We start from the raw sequence: 15,510 nt of genomic DNA, 5'->3' as shown, positions 1-15,510 counted from the left end.
ATGCAGATTTAATATAGAGAGAATTAAACTGAAAGTTGGGACCAAAGAAATTACTCAGAATGCAACATAGAGAAATCAAGACATAAAGAGCATGGTGGAAATTTTAAGGCAAATAGTATATTGAATACCATTACATGAGAATAAATATTTAGCAGGAAGTCTAAAAAAAAATCAAATTATATAACGCAAATAGAACAAAGATTGATAACACTTTAAAGAAAGCATTGTAAAACCATAACCATATTGATTTTAACATATATGTCTCAGAAACTAAAACAATCAGGAAAAAACAAATGTATTAAGAATATAGAATAATCAAATAAAGTATGATTTGGTTGATACCACAACCGGATAAAACAATCTTTCTCTATATCTACATCTATCTATCTATCTATCTATCTATCTATCTATCTATCTATCTATCAATCATCTATCTATCTATCTGTCATCTATCATCATCTACATCTACATACATATACATACACACATATATGCAAACATATCTTTGTACTGAATTATTAGAATTATACATGTATTTATATATGATTTATATTTCAAGCATGTATGGTGTATTTACAAAAACAGAAATACAGACATACTTAGCAACACATGCTTAATAATCGGTAACATAGAAGCTATGTTTTCTGGGTAACAATGAATTCAAATTCTAATTCAATAACAAAATGAAGAGGTAAAAATTCCATGCATTTAGAAATTAAGACACCACCCTAACTAAACCATGAACAAAAATAAATCATAATTAAAATTAGAAAATGATCTTAACTAAATGCCAAAAAATAGTAATACATAGTAAAACTTTGAGATTCATCTAAAGAGGTAACAGAAGAAATGTTTATAGCCTTAAATAAATAAATAAAAAAAGGAAAATTAATGGTGGATACTTTCGTCTACAGAGTTAGGAAAAAAAAAAAAACTCAAAGAAAGAAAAAAGTGAATAATCAAGATATCAGTAGAAAATACTAGACTATAAACAAAGATAAAATATAAAGGGCCAACAAAGCCAACAAATCCTGGCAATATTCATTCAAAAAATTTAAAAAAAGAAACAAGCACAAATAAACAATTTTAGGAATAAAAAGAGCATTAAGCTAGATCTGCTGCAGATAAAAAAACCTCATATGTCAATGTTATAAATAATTTTGTAACAATAAATTGAAAACTTAGATGAAATGGCCAACTTCACAAAAAAGTATAAATTACCAAAGCTATCTCTTAAAAACTAGAAAACCTGAAATTGTCTAAGGCATTGTATAGGCTAGGGAAAAAGTAATTGTGGTTTAAAAGGTTAAAAAAAATTGTAAAAAACGCAATTACATTTGCACCAACATAATAGTAGGACATTATGCTTTCAAAAACACCAGTCCCAGATAGTTTTCCTAGTGCATTTTTATAATTCTTCAAGGAATACTCCCTGTTTTATATACATTTTTTTCCAGATGACAAAATATTTATGGATTATTGCCACCTCTACTTTTGATCTAATATAACCTTGATAACACATCTAGACAAAACCAGAACACAAAGTAAAAACACTAAAGTCTCAAATTCATAAATTAAATATTCACAAACTATATCCAGAAATATAAAAACAATTTATGAAGAGGTTGAGTTTATTCTAGAAATAATATGATGTTTAAACATTAGAAATTCTATTAAAATAACTCATTGCATTAATAAAGTAAAAGCAAACATAATATGCTCATATTAATTCATCTTAATAGATGGAGAAAAGACATTTGATAAAATTTAAAATTCACTCATAAAACCACTAAGCAAACTAGGACTAGAAGGGAACTTCTTTACTAGGCAAGGGTCACGCTAAGAAATCACAGCAACCATTACTCTTACTAGTGAAATAATCAAACAGATTCTCAAAAATTCGGAACGTGGAAAGACACTGTTTAGAACTGCTTTTCCCCCCTACATTGTTCTGAAGTTCTTGTATGATGTAATTAAACAAAAATTAAAGCAATTCATGAGAGATAAATTATAGATCATATGTAAAGGATTCAATATCAATCTTCAGTGTTCTTGTTTTCTGCTATATTTGGCTATTTTTAAATAGCAATTTCGCTATAATATTGCAAAAAAATTTATGCAATTCATAGTATGAATTCTTTACATATTGAAGTATACCCAGATAGTTATTCAGTATATTGATATTTTGAATCAACTAAAGAAATAAGAGGATTCTGATCAAAATCATCCTCCTTTAAAACAATTTAGAGTTTAAAAAATGTTTTATATATCATTGCTTCACATGGTTGTTCATGTGAATGGCCCTTTCAGATCTGGCTGCCCTTGTGCCTCAAACTTGAGTTTTGAGAAACCTTGTAAAGACCTTTGTTCTCTGAGTACCTCTGTTTATCTCTAAGATATGCTCCAGATGTGTCCTTGGTTCCCTCTGTTCTTGAATTCTACAGACTTCTTTCTCATCTTTGCCTTTCTCTGTTACTCATCCCAATACCCTTTCTCTTGCTTCTTGCTGAGACAATTTGTTTATACCTTTAGAGCACAAAAGGTTTAAGCATTGGGGATACAAAATTCAGAAAGACTTATAGTTTTTTATTCATACATATTTCCTTCCTGAACGAAAATGGCAGAGCTGACAGATGGATTAGATCACTTCAATGGAATGGGGTGGGTGGCTAAATAAGGGTAGAAATAGATTAATATCTTGAAATACAGTCACAGTATGGCTGACCTTGTTGGAACCCATCATATCCTATGGACTCTGACATTTCAAAGTATGCTGGCCAACTTCCAGTTGCTTATCTGATATCTGCCTGAGGGCTTTTCTGAAATCTTGGAAGGTCACTCATGATCACTGTTCCTGAAGCCCAGAAATGCTGAAAAATTAACCCCATCTCAACCCAGGAGCCTTCAATGACTCTTGAGAAATAGTATAAAATTAACCCCAAAACAAAAACATCAACATTTCTCCCAAAGGATTTAATGCGACTGAGAGTCTCATAACATAGCATTCAAGACGTCCAGGATACAATCCCAAACTAGTTGGCATATGTAGAGTCATGAAAGTTTTAACTCTCATGGGAAAAGAAAAATAACAGAAGCCAATGTGGGTGCGATTCTGCCGTCAATAAGATTAGCAGAATAGGAGGTTCCATCTCTTTTCTCTCTACAGAAACACCAATTTAACAATTATCCACAGACAAATTTGTTCTTGTGAAGAGCTCTGGAACCCAGGTGAGAGATTACAGTATCTGAATGGAGCACAGAAACAAGAAAAGACACATTGAAGAGAGCAGAAAGAACAGTTTCAATTTACTCCCGTCACTCCTCCCTTAAGCCCATGAAGTGTAATGATGAGCGGGGGAAAAGAAGGAGGAGGGACACATGTTAGAGAGGGGCTAATGAGTTTATTTAGCAATATCTAATCAATTGATTTAGCAATATGTAATAGTGAAAGACAAAAACAATTAATAGAATGTGCTAATGACAGAAAGTAAAGGTGGTTATGACTAAACTAATATACATTGATAGCAATGTCATATCAAAGGAGTATACATACATATAAGTTTAAGAGATCCCAGCATATGTTTACTATTGATCAAAAATCACTTAGCTAAATACACAAATAGCATCAGTAAGGAGTATCCAAAAACAGTAATAAGCTCTATAAGATAGTAACTATTACAGTAGATGTCAAAAGCTCACCAAACTGGGGGAGAACAACACTGGAAAAGTCATAAATCAAAAGCTTGTCAGGTCTGTAGCTGAGAGAAACTCAGGTGTCTCCCACACCGCTGCTTGTTAGTTCCCAAGAATGCTGCTGCTGTTGTTGTTTTTTTTTTTTTTTGTTTTTGTTTTGTTGTTGTTAGAAGTCAAGGTGTCTTCTGATGCTATAAGCTGCAAGCTGCATATTAGTTTTCAAGGTGTTAACAATCTGAAGAATGTTGCTGTTGTTGTTAGAAGTTAGGACATCTTCTGATGTTGTAAGCTGCAAGCTTCATACAAGTCTTTTAAATGCTTAAAAGTTCTCAAGAAGGCTAACCATGGGGAGCAACACTGGAGAGGCCGGGAAGCAGCCAGACCTCACCAGGTTCGCAGCTGGAAGTCAGGACATCCCCTGGTGTTGTAAGCTGCATGTTGTTGGAAGTCTTCAAAATGTTAGAATGACGAGAAATCACTAGTGACAAATGACCAAGTGATGAAATAATAATTAATTAGTACTGCCAACTGAGGTCCATCTTATGTATTTTCTTAGATGTAACTTAGAGCCAAGTTTCCTGTTCCTGCCTCCCCCTCCGGGAATGGCCATTTCTGGGAGGGTCCGGCACTTGCTGATATGAATGTTGCCCATAGACCAACGGGCCAATTCATCCGGATAAACATTAACAACTGCTGTTTCTTGGGACCATCAGCCCAAGGTCTTCCAAAACCTGGCAACGTGTCTGTCACATCATCCTGATATAACTTAGCTACTTCTTCACTTCATCTGCTGATGTGGGTGAAACAGACAGAACAAAGAGGGAATTCTCTCAACCCTGATCAAGAATTTCTTTAACCTTAAATTAACCACCTCCTCACAACACGGACAGAACAACAAACACCATCTCCTATGTCCCCTACTCAAGAGAATGAGACCAAACAGAAAACTTCATCTCATGTCTCCTCTGCTTGGGAGAATGAGACCAAAGGGGAACAGAAAAGCAACCTCATCCCATATCTCCCCTGCTCAGGAGAATGAGACCCAGAAAGCAACATCATCTCATTTCTCCCCTGCTAGAGAGAATGAGACCAAGGGGGGATTTACTCAACCCCTGATCACAGCACAGAAATCATCTCACATACAGGAACAGATAAAATCTAACAGACAAAAGCTCACATCAACCAATGAAGACAAATTTTCTTCAACATCTTCCCTACAAGTATAGTGCTGACAGAGATCCCCTTTGGCCCAGGAGTTCTCTTATGGGGGAGAGAGTTCAAGATTGAGTGTCCAAATTCACCATAGACCGCAGCCTCAGCCCCCGCAAATTTTGTTTCAGTCATTCTAATAAATATGTAGTGGTATTTCATCATAGCTTTAATTTGTATTTCTCTAGTTAATAATACTCAGCATCTTTTAATGTGTTTATTTTTTCATTTGTATATCTTTTTTGGTGAATTATCTTCTCAAGTCTTTAGCCCATTATTGTGTAGTTTGCTTTCTTATTTTATGAGTTTGGGAATTATTCACATATTCTAGATACAAATCCTCTGTCAGATAAGTGATTAGCAAATCTTTTCTTACAGTTGGCATTAAGTCATTTTTCACATCTTTATCAAGGTATCATTTACATACAATTCATCAATTTTTAAGTTTACAATGTAATAATTTTTCATAAATTTCCAGAGCTGTGCAGCAGTTACCACAATCCAGTTCTAGAACGTTTCCATCATCTAAAAGATCTTTTATGGTATTTACAGTTAATTTCATTTCCACTACCATGCCCAGTTACTATGACGTTACTTTCTGTTTCTATAGATTTGCCTATTCTAGACATTTTATGTAAATTGAATCATACAATATGCACTATTTGGTCTGGATTCTTTAACTTAGGATCATATTTTTGAGATCCAGCTATGTTGTAGCATATATCGACAGTCCATTGCTTTTTATTGCTGAATAGTATACTATTGTATGGATATATATACCATGTTTTTTTTCCCATTCACCAACTGAGGGCCATTTGGATTGTTCACTTTGGGCCTATTATGGATAAAGCTGCTGTGAACATTCACATGCAAACACTGGAATAGAAATGTTTCATTTCTCTGGGTAAATACCTAATTACTGAGTCATATGGTCACTCTACTTTTAACATTTTTTGGAGCCACCAAACTATTTTCCAAAAAGGGTGTACCATTTTACATCCCAACCAGCCATGGGAGTATGGGGACTCTTCATATTTTTTCTAATACTTGTAATGTCTGTTTTTGTTTTGTAGTTTTATTAACTATCCTAGTGAGTATGAAGTGCATTTTAATATGCATTTCCATAATGACTAATGATACTTATTGGCCATTCCTATATTTTGTTTAGAGATATGTCTCTTCAACTATTCTAACAATTTTTAATGAATTACCTTCAGGGGTTTTTCATTGTGACTCATAAAAATCCCATAATCTGGACCCTTTATTTGCCAACAATAATCTTCTTGCTCCCATATATCCACATAAAAACCTAAACAAAAACAAATAACGTATGCTGGATTTAAACTTTTAAAAATCCTTTTAGGATCTTGATAAATTTAGGATGTGATAAATTTATATATGAAGGTGATTTAATGACTTATCTTGGTTGTTCACACCACAGACATAGTGTACATAATAGGCTGAAAGTTGTAATCCAGATGCAGCCTATATTCCCAACTTGGAAGAATGTGCTGAAAATAATCAGTCATTTCTTGGTCTGGCGTATGTTTCCCCATGAAAGTGCTTTGTAAAACAACTCTTTGGCACTTGCAAAAATCGTATCTGCTTTTGTGTGTAATTTCCTCTATGTTCAAATTATTTCTCCTGCTATACTTAGATGTTCATTTTTTCCTCCAATATCTATCTTACCTTCAATAGAATCATAAGCGTATGCTTATATATCTATATATATATACATGTACATATATACTCATATTCTAGTCCATGCCATTCTCCCCCCTACTACACTGAGGGCTTGCATATCTGATTGGCATCTAATCGTGCTTTGCTGAAACCTGTGTGTATGGAAGACTTATTTTTCACAATGGAGTTATAAATCATTTGAATACAAGGAATTGGACATATCCCTGAAATGGGGCCTCCTTGTCTTGTGTCTCTAATAACTTTCATAATTGTCATCATTAACTACAACCTATAATTATAGAGGCAACACTTTGCCTCTCTGAGGGTCAATTCAAAGAATACTAGGTCCGTGCCCCAGTGACGCAGCATCACAAGTAACACGTTGCTCATCTCATTTGAATCTTCTGCATGGATGCTGGAAACAAGTCTTGGACCTGATTTCTGTAACTAAGCTTACACTTTAACTTTTAATTTTAGCACCCAGCCTCCTGTTTTGATAGCCCAGTGGCACCATTCTTCCATGCTTGGTACACTATTTCTACTTGTTCTGCATTGTAAGGATTGAATTTATGTAGTAGCTGCTGGTTATACTCCTTGAACCTTGCTTGAAACACCAGAGGCCTTCTACCCACTATCAGGATACAAGGACCTGATCCATATGACTTACTCCTCCAGTTTCCTGTAGCTCGGAGCTCCCATACCCCTCCAATACCACTCTGCCTGTCTGATCTGGAGAAAGGATTTCATTGCTCCCTCAATCTGCCAAGTCACCAAAGATCTAATTTTGATCCTCGTGTTGTATCTTTCACAGCTCTTACAAGAGGACTAAATCTACGATAGTCCCACTTTTAATACTTGTTGCTGGATAATTACTATTTTTAAACTCTTGACATTCCTCTTAGCTTTTTTCTTATGTCTTTAAAAGACTTCAAAAAGATCTGCAAAATTCAGAGGTATCACTCTCTTCTCTAAGCAATCCTTTGTTTCAGAGTCATTTCCATGGTATGCATGAGCCCGAAAAACTAGAAGCATGAATGCCAAAGAAAGCACGATGGAAAAATGTTTATTCAAGCTAAGGGGAAAGCTTTGCAGTTCAAAATGATGTCTTCAAATCCTGCTAAGAAAAAACAAACACACACACACACACACCACTCTGACCCTTAAGCAACAATTTTCTCTTCAACATAAAGAGTTCTGTGATTGGAACTGTCCTGATTTGCTGCAAATACCTTTTCAAAGGATTTTGGTGTGCCTCATATTTAAGTATTATTCATGTTCGGAGAGAAATTTAATTCCTCAAATCCTATTTAAGGCTGGGGATGGGGGAAGGAGAGCAGGGGGATTTACCCACTGATGCTAAAGTAGAAAAGATAAAGCATGACTGGTAGCTGTTCAGCTCTGTCTTAAACAAGAAAACAAACCTCCTAACCAGCCACCACCAAACACCTTTCACTTGGTTCCCATGGCAACACCTCTATCCTCTGGTGCCCATGATGTCTCTAATGCCTCCTACTAGTTGGATTCATTGGCACCTGCTCCCCTTGCCAGCTCTTGTCAAAACTTATTAGAATGAGAATCTTTTCGGATAGCACTAGTGGGAGAAGAAAGCAAACACATTTAGTTCACCGAAGATCTCTTTCAAGTCTCAGTCAAGCCCGAATCTTAGGCTTCCTAAGGAGGAGAGTACTTGCCTGCCTGCGGATATGCTCACGCTGACATGCTTGTAGAAGCAGTGACCCAGCAGGGTGTGCCACTGAAAGACTGTCCTTGCCCAGGGCCTTTGTTCTAGTCTATGATACCCGGTTTCTGATGCTTTGCAAGGGAAGGAAAGAGTTAGTGCACGAAGCAGGTGTTTTGGTCCTTCAGGTACCATCAGCCAATGGGAGCAGTCACTGGTGATGTAATGCTCTTAACTCCTCCAGCTAGAGGATTTAAGGGTGGGGATTTGTGGGGGTTTGGATTTTAACTGGCCTATATTGAACTAGATTTTTCTCTCCAGCTATTTATGTCCTGTCACTTAAGTTCAGGTTTTCTGGAGAATGTGAGGATGCTGCTTTTAAGACAGGATTCAGAGCAGAGCCAGACAAGCCGGATAAAACAGCAAGGGTGACAGCAAACTTTTTGACTATAATCCGGTGTTGTGGTTTTATGTGGCTTCGGGAGAGAGAGAATTTCAAGTGATTCCCTACCCTCCCTCAACCTGAGCTGACCCCAAATTTGAAGCAGTATAGATTTCTTGATATCTCTTTATTCCCTCACCTCTTTCATTCAGTCCACAGTTACCTATTAGAAATCTATAGCACTAACATGGTGCCAGATGATCCTGGGGTTCTAGGGTGACTAACCCAGTTTGCCTCTGACTGAGGGATTTCCCAGAAGAAGCAATCCCAGTGATAAAAGTAGGACAGTCCCAGGCAAACCAGGGTAATTAGTCACCCAAAGTAAAGCACGTAATAATTGTTTTTTGGGGAAGACAACAACATTAGAATAAACTTTATTAGAAATATTAGAATAATAGAAATATTATTAGAAAAAATAAAAATAACAATAAAAATGATTAGAAATAATAAAAAAATAGGATGAAAAAGAGGCATATGATACCCTTTGAGTCTAATAATATGGTTCCTCTTAAAACCTCTGTGATTTTAAATATGTGTTCAATATTAGTTTCGTGGTGATAGAAACAAATTACTTCTCTATTTATTAAAAGAATGTGTACCTCTTTTCAAAGGTTTATAGCCCTTACGCTTACTATCCGCTTCTCTTTTTGTTCACACTTACCAGAGGAAGTTTTCATTTTCTAAAGAAAATTAGTGAATGTTGGGAAATCTATTGAAGATTTCATTGGGGAGGAGGGGTTTTCATTACATTTCCTCAGCTGTTTAGTGCTGTGTTCCTAAATGACAAATTTATTCAGTATCCTATATCCTGATATTTAAATACCTTTCTCTTGACTTCCCATTCTATCACAAAAAAGTTTAGCACGTCTACAACCATCACACACACAAACACACACAATTGCATTTTCATATCATATTTTCTTTCTTGAACAAATAATTATAGTTTTAGAAATTTTCTTTGTTTTCTCTTAATTATCATCAATCTTTCCCTGAACTCTGTCAGAGACATAAAACATCTTTAACTAAAGTCTCATGAAGACTAACATAAAATAGCCATATTTTCCTTGGTCACTTCCCTCCTGAAACTGAAAGTGTGCCACTGTTACTATTTGAGATGGTTGTTTTCTGGACTAGTTTCACGGTTGTCTTCCTGGGATTTCTTTCACTATTACCTCATCAATGTTCTCCATATTTCTTTTGTTGCCTAGATCCCAGATATTCCTTTATGACTAATTTTGTGGAAATTTTTTCCTTTTTTCCTTACATATTTTAGAGTCATCTTGTAAATTTCTACAAAAAATTTACTGGGATTTTTTATTAGGATTGAATTAAATTTTTAGATTGGGAAGAAATTGACACTTTTGACAATATCAGATCTTTTAATTTATAAGAATGGTATAGTTCTACAATTATTGAGATTTTAAATTTTTCATCAGTGTTTTACAGTTCCAGCACATAGATCTTTCACATATTTCATAATATTTACACATCATATTTTATAGCTCATGAGCTTTAGAGCTATAATAAATGATACTGTTCCATTAATTTTAATTTTCAATTGGTTATTGCCAGTATATAGAAATAAAGTTGACTTTTTTATGTTGACTTTGTATCTTAAGACCTCAGTAAACTTACTTGTTAGTTCTATTAGCTTTATTGCATATCATTTGGGATTATTCTAAGTTTCAAAATAGTTACATTTTATTTTGTTCTTTCTAAACTGTATGGGTATCATTCCTTTTCCTGCCTTATTACACTGACTAGAATCTCAAGTAGGAGGTTGAATAAAAGTGATAACAGTAGTAAGAGTAAACATTTTGTCTTCTTCTGACTATAGACAACAAAAGTTTAATCCTTCACCTTTAAGTATGATGTTAGCTGTATGTTTTTATATTTTATTTATTTTTTGATGTCATTTATTAACTTATATTTCATTGTGAGAAAATTATTTAAACTTATTTCTTTTGTATAATTTTCCTTTCTATTTTTCTATTTTCTCATCCTAAAACTCAAATTAATATTGATCATCTATTTTCTGTTTTTTCTCTTTTAATCTCTTTTTAAGGGTTTTATTGTACTATAATTTACCATAAAATTCAATCATTTTAAGTTTAATGATGTTTAATAAAATTTACAAAGTTGTACAACTATCATTACAATTCTATTTTAGAACATTTTCATGAGGCCCAAAAAGAGTCTCATACTCCATTAAAGTCAATCCTGATTCCCACCTCCGGACTAAAGCAACTACTGAGTGCATATCCAATTGCTTTAGCTCAATTTATGGTGAAAAAAATTATTATTTTTTCCATCAAATTGCCTTAGCACCATTTTCAAAAATCAATTGACCATACATATAAGTATTTATTCATGTACTTTTAACACTGTTCCATTTATCTATATGTTTATTTTTATGCCAGTTACCACATTAATTATTATTGCTTTATAGTAATTTTAAAATCAAGAAAGTTCTCCCATTTATTTCTGTTTTTAAAAACTTTTTGCGTTTCCTTGTAGATTTTATATTTTAGCATCACCTTGAGTTTGTCAATTTCTCCAAAAAATATCTGCTAAGATTTTAATAGAGATTATGTTATATAAATCTGCAGTTGTGTAATTGTTCCCTTATGGTTAATGCATTATTTCTCTCTGGCTGCTTTCAAGTTTTTTTGTTCTGTTTTGTTTTAATAATCTTTAGTTTTCAGAAATTTGACTTATTTTGTTTGGTATGGAATATTTTTAGTTTGTAATCTTTTGACGACACTGAGCCTCAGACTATGTTTACGTTTCTCAAAATTTAGGAAGTTTTTTGACAATAATATCTTCAATATCTTATTTCTTTAAATATCAAATATCTTCTGAGACTTCAATTGCCTAAATATTAGACCTTTTGTTAATGTTCAAGGTCTTTGGGTTTCTTTTCTTTTTTCAAATTCATTTTTTCTATGCTGTTCAGATTGGATAATTTTTATTGATCTATCTTCAAGTTCACTGATTCTTTCCTGTTATTTTCATTCTTACGTTGAGCCCGCTAAGTGAGTATTTTATTTCAGTAAATTAAAAAAAAATTCTTTCTCTTTTGTTCTTTTTTTGTGTCTTCTAAACCTTGACTAAAATATTCTGTTTTGCAATTTTTTTCCCAAGCATATTTGTAATGACATGGAATGTTTTGATAACTGCTTTACAATTCTTGTGAATAATTTCAACATCTGTCTCATCTCTGCGTTGGCATGTGTTGATTGTCTTTTCTCATTTGAGTTGAGATTTTCCTGGTTCTTGATATGGCAATAAGCTTAGACTTTATACAGTATATTTTTAGTAGTATACTTGAGAGTCTAGTTTCTATTTTAATATTACATCTAAGCAGGCAATCAGCCTATTTAATCCAGGATGCATACCTTGTCACACTTTTGTGCAATGTAGTTCAATTTTTAACTGAGTGTTCAAATCTTGCAGTGCTTCTGATCTGTTCTATTTGTGTGATATCCAGACACTAATCTGAAACCTGAGCAATGTTCCATACTGTGGTTTTATTCTCAAAACTTTTGTTGTGTTGATTCTGGTTTGTTTCACCATGGAACACTCAGGATTTTGCTGAGAATATTATACACATGTTTAAAAAATCCTTTTCACTAAATCCTCCTTTCTGTAATCCACCCAACATATTTTATCAATGAGACCAGATTGGGTACCCCAACTATTTTGTCATTTGCTTAGTTTTAAGCAAGAATAGACAATGTGGCTGTACTCCCCTCCCCAATTTGGAGAGGGGAAGGAGAGTGGTCTCTGTTGGTCTTTTTCTTTTACTTTTTTCAGTTACAGTTGAAATTCAATATTATTTTATATTAGTTTCAGGTATGTGGCATAGTGGTTAGACATTTATATAATTTATGCAGTGATCCCCCATATTAGACACACCTGACACTATATGTAGTTGTTCCAACATTATTCACTATATTCTCTATGCTATAGTTTACATCCCTGTGACTATTTTGTAGCCACCAACTTGTATTTCTTAATTCCTTCAACTTTTACACCCAGCTCCCCAACACCCCTCCCCTCTGGCAACCATCAGTCTGTTCTCTGTATCTATGAGTCTGTTTCTGTAAAAATATGGAACACTTCATGAATTTGCATGTTATCCTTGTGCAGGAGCCATGCTAATCTTCTCGGTATCGTTCCAATTTTAGTGTATGTGCTGCTGAAGTGAGCACTGTCTCTGTTGGTCTTAATGGGGAAAATGATCAACAAGGCTCTCACGCAGACTCTGAAGCACCAGGTGGGATAGGATGTGGCCATTCCTCTTTCTCATCCTGAGGTTAGAGAAAACAGGCTTTTCTGGAACCTTTTTCCCCCCTTAATCTGTTCAAATTGACAATTCTTGGTTGTGGCCTGCTCTATCATTCTCATTGGGATATATATATATATATATACACACATATACATATACGTATATACGTATATATGTATATATATACCAAAGATGTCAAAAAATGTATACACATTTTAAGATAACATCTCTTCAAATGTATACATGCACACATGCACACACACACACATGCACAGAGTGCCAAAAAAATATATACACATTTTAAGAAAGGGAAAAAAAACTATTAAAATTATGCTGATGGTAACCACTTGGAGCACCTTTTGTAATTGCAGAAGTCAAATGTGTGACTTGTATTCATCTTTTGTTATTGATATATATTGAGTATTGCAATTTTAATACAGTTTTTATGTTCTTAAAATGTGTATACATTTTTGGCACCGTGTGTGTGTGTGTGTTTGGGGGGGGGGGTCTGACAATTAGGTTCGCAAACTCATCCTAGAACAACTCCCTCACAGACAGTGCCATGTGAGCTGGTGCATTGTCATGATGCAAGAGCCATGCACTGTTGGTGAAAAGCTCAGGTCATTTTAATCTAACTTTTTCACTCAGCCTTTTCAACTCTTGTAAGTAGTAACCTTAGTTAGCTGTTTGTCCAGTTGGTACAAATTCATAATGACTAATCCCTCTGATATCAAGTTCACGAAGTTAATTTTCAAGTCCCGTGTGTGTGTGTGTGTGTGTGTGTGTGTGTGTGTGTATGGCAAGTACATATATATACATACATATGTAGTTACATATATATATATATATATATATATATATATATATATATGGCAGGGGAAGGCAAACTGTGAACTGCAGGCCAAATCTGACCCACTATCTGGTTTTGTAAATAAAGTTTTATTGGAACACAGTCTTTTTTTTTTTTTGCTACAATGGTAGAATTGAGTAATTTTAACAGAGACCACATGACCTGAAATATAAAACTAATTACTATCTGACCTTTAATGATAAACATTTGCTGACCTCTGATATAAAGGAAAAAGAAAAACAATGTAAAGAAAAAACGGAAAAGGAAATTGATGGAACTCATCGCTGCATGTCCTTTGAGTCTTGATTACTCTAGATAGACTGCCTTATTTTCTCCACCTTTCAGAGTCTTTTGATCAATGCTTTATATTTTTTTCAGGGTTGTAATTTTAATTAGTGGGAGGAATAGGGTGGGATGTAGTTAGTCCATTTTGTCTGGAATTGGAAGCCCATGAGTTTAATTTTAATGATTTATACAGATAGCATCACTAATGTACATTTGTTACAGGCTTTAAAGATTCCCACAAATAGTTTATCAAGTAAATGAGTAAAAAAAACAGAGAAATCTGGGGAGTTAGTAATAACAGGGATAGTATAGTGTCTGGATTTTCTCTGATCTTACCTAAGAACAGGGCAACAAGCTAGTAAAAGCAACACTCATGGAGAAAATTTACATGAAAGCTAAGCAGCAGGTTTTCTCACATACTCTAAATTATGAGCCTGTAGGGAAAACCGCCAACAGATATGAGATCAGCATAGTACCAGAGTCTGTGATAAAAGAACTGAAATGAAATGATGGGGTATGTGACCAACATGAGAACAAAAGAACCCCCAAATTTAAAAGACATTCATTGTAAAGAAGGGCAGGCCACTTTGAGAACAGCAGCAGAAAAGGGAAAGAGTTCTGTGTGCTCCAATAGTAGCTCAGTGCAAGGATTCTGAAATAAGGCCTAAAAGGCATACAGAAGTGGTCCTTATGAGCTCTTAAAGTAATCACTCAGGGCTCTCTTCCAGACAGGACATGAGAATGAGGAGAAAACTACTGGGGGTAAAAGAACAATTAATCAAGATAGGAACAACAGAGATAAAGGAAAGAAGAAATATAAAAGGTGGGGTAGGGGAACAGAGCCAGTATATCTTAGAAATCAAGCTATTATATTTCGGCTAGCAATATGCTAAAACAATATAGAATTTAACTTTTTAAAGTTAGAAAAGCTATTTGAATCCAGTTGCCATTTGCAAGTTCAGGAAATTTAATTTTGCATGTAATTGCACAACAGAAAAACATTGAGGGAAAATTCCATACAAAAGTACTATGAAGTAAAAGAGATGAAGGAGTAGAACAATATCTCTCCAGTGATATTGTTGGGATATAAATATATAGATCTCGGTGCTATATTGACTTGAGAGAGAGCACAGATGGTGGTCCAGAGAGGAGAGGGTGAGGCAGAGTTGAGAGATACCCAACTATGTCAGGGGAGGTTCACTTAGAGAAGTGGGAAGTATGGATTCGGTATTAGTTTCTCTAGCAGCAGTGCAGACTTGCTTCTATCAATTCGAGAGTAAAGCAATGCCAGAAAGACATATTCAATAGGTAGATGAAAACTATAATGTACTGTTTTCAAATTAGCTAAAATATATGGATAAAATTAAATAACACATGCA

The 15,510-nt window shown here is 34.4% G+C and overlaps 1 long non-coding RNA gene and 1 other non-coding gene across 2 annotated transcripts in view; one reads left to right on the top strand and one right to left on the bottom strand.

Moving 5' to 3' along the window:
- The window catches only part of LOC141573067 (uncharacterized), a 188,218-nt gene that overhangs the window by 159,049 nt on the left and 13,659 nt on the right, over nt 1–15,510 (top strand). The gene's annotated exons all lie outside the window — the stretch shown is intronic.
- LOC141567043 (U6 spliceosomal RNA) lies at nt 12,813–12,919 on the bottom strand. The gene has a single exon (XR_012489440.1). It is a non-coding gene; the product is annotated as a U6 spliceosomal RNA (small nuclear RNA).

This window comes from Rhinolophus sinicus, linkage group LG09, assembly GCF_036562045.2.
Source record: "Rhinolophus sinicus isolate RSC01 linkage group LG09, ASM3656204v1, whole genome shotgun sequence".
Lineage (NCBI taxonomy): Eukaryota > Metazoa > Chordata > Mammalia > Chiroptera > Rhinolophidae > Rhinolophus > Rhinolophus sinicus.
The sequence above is the reverse complement of the archived record's forward strand: the minus strand, read 5'-3'. Positions and strand labels throughout refer to the sequence as shown.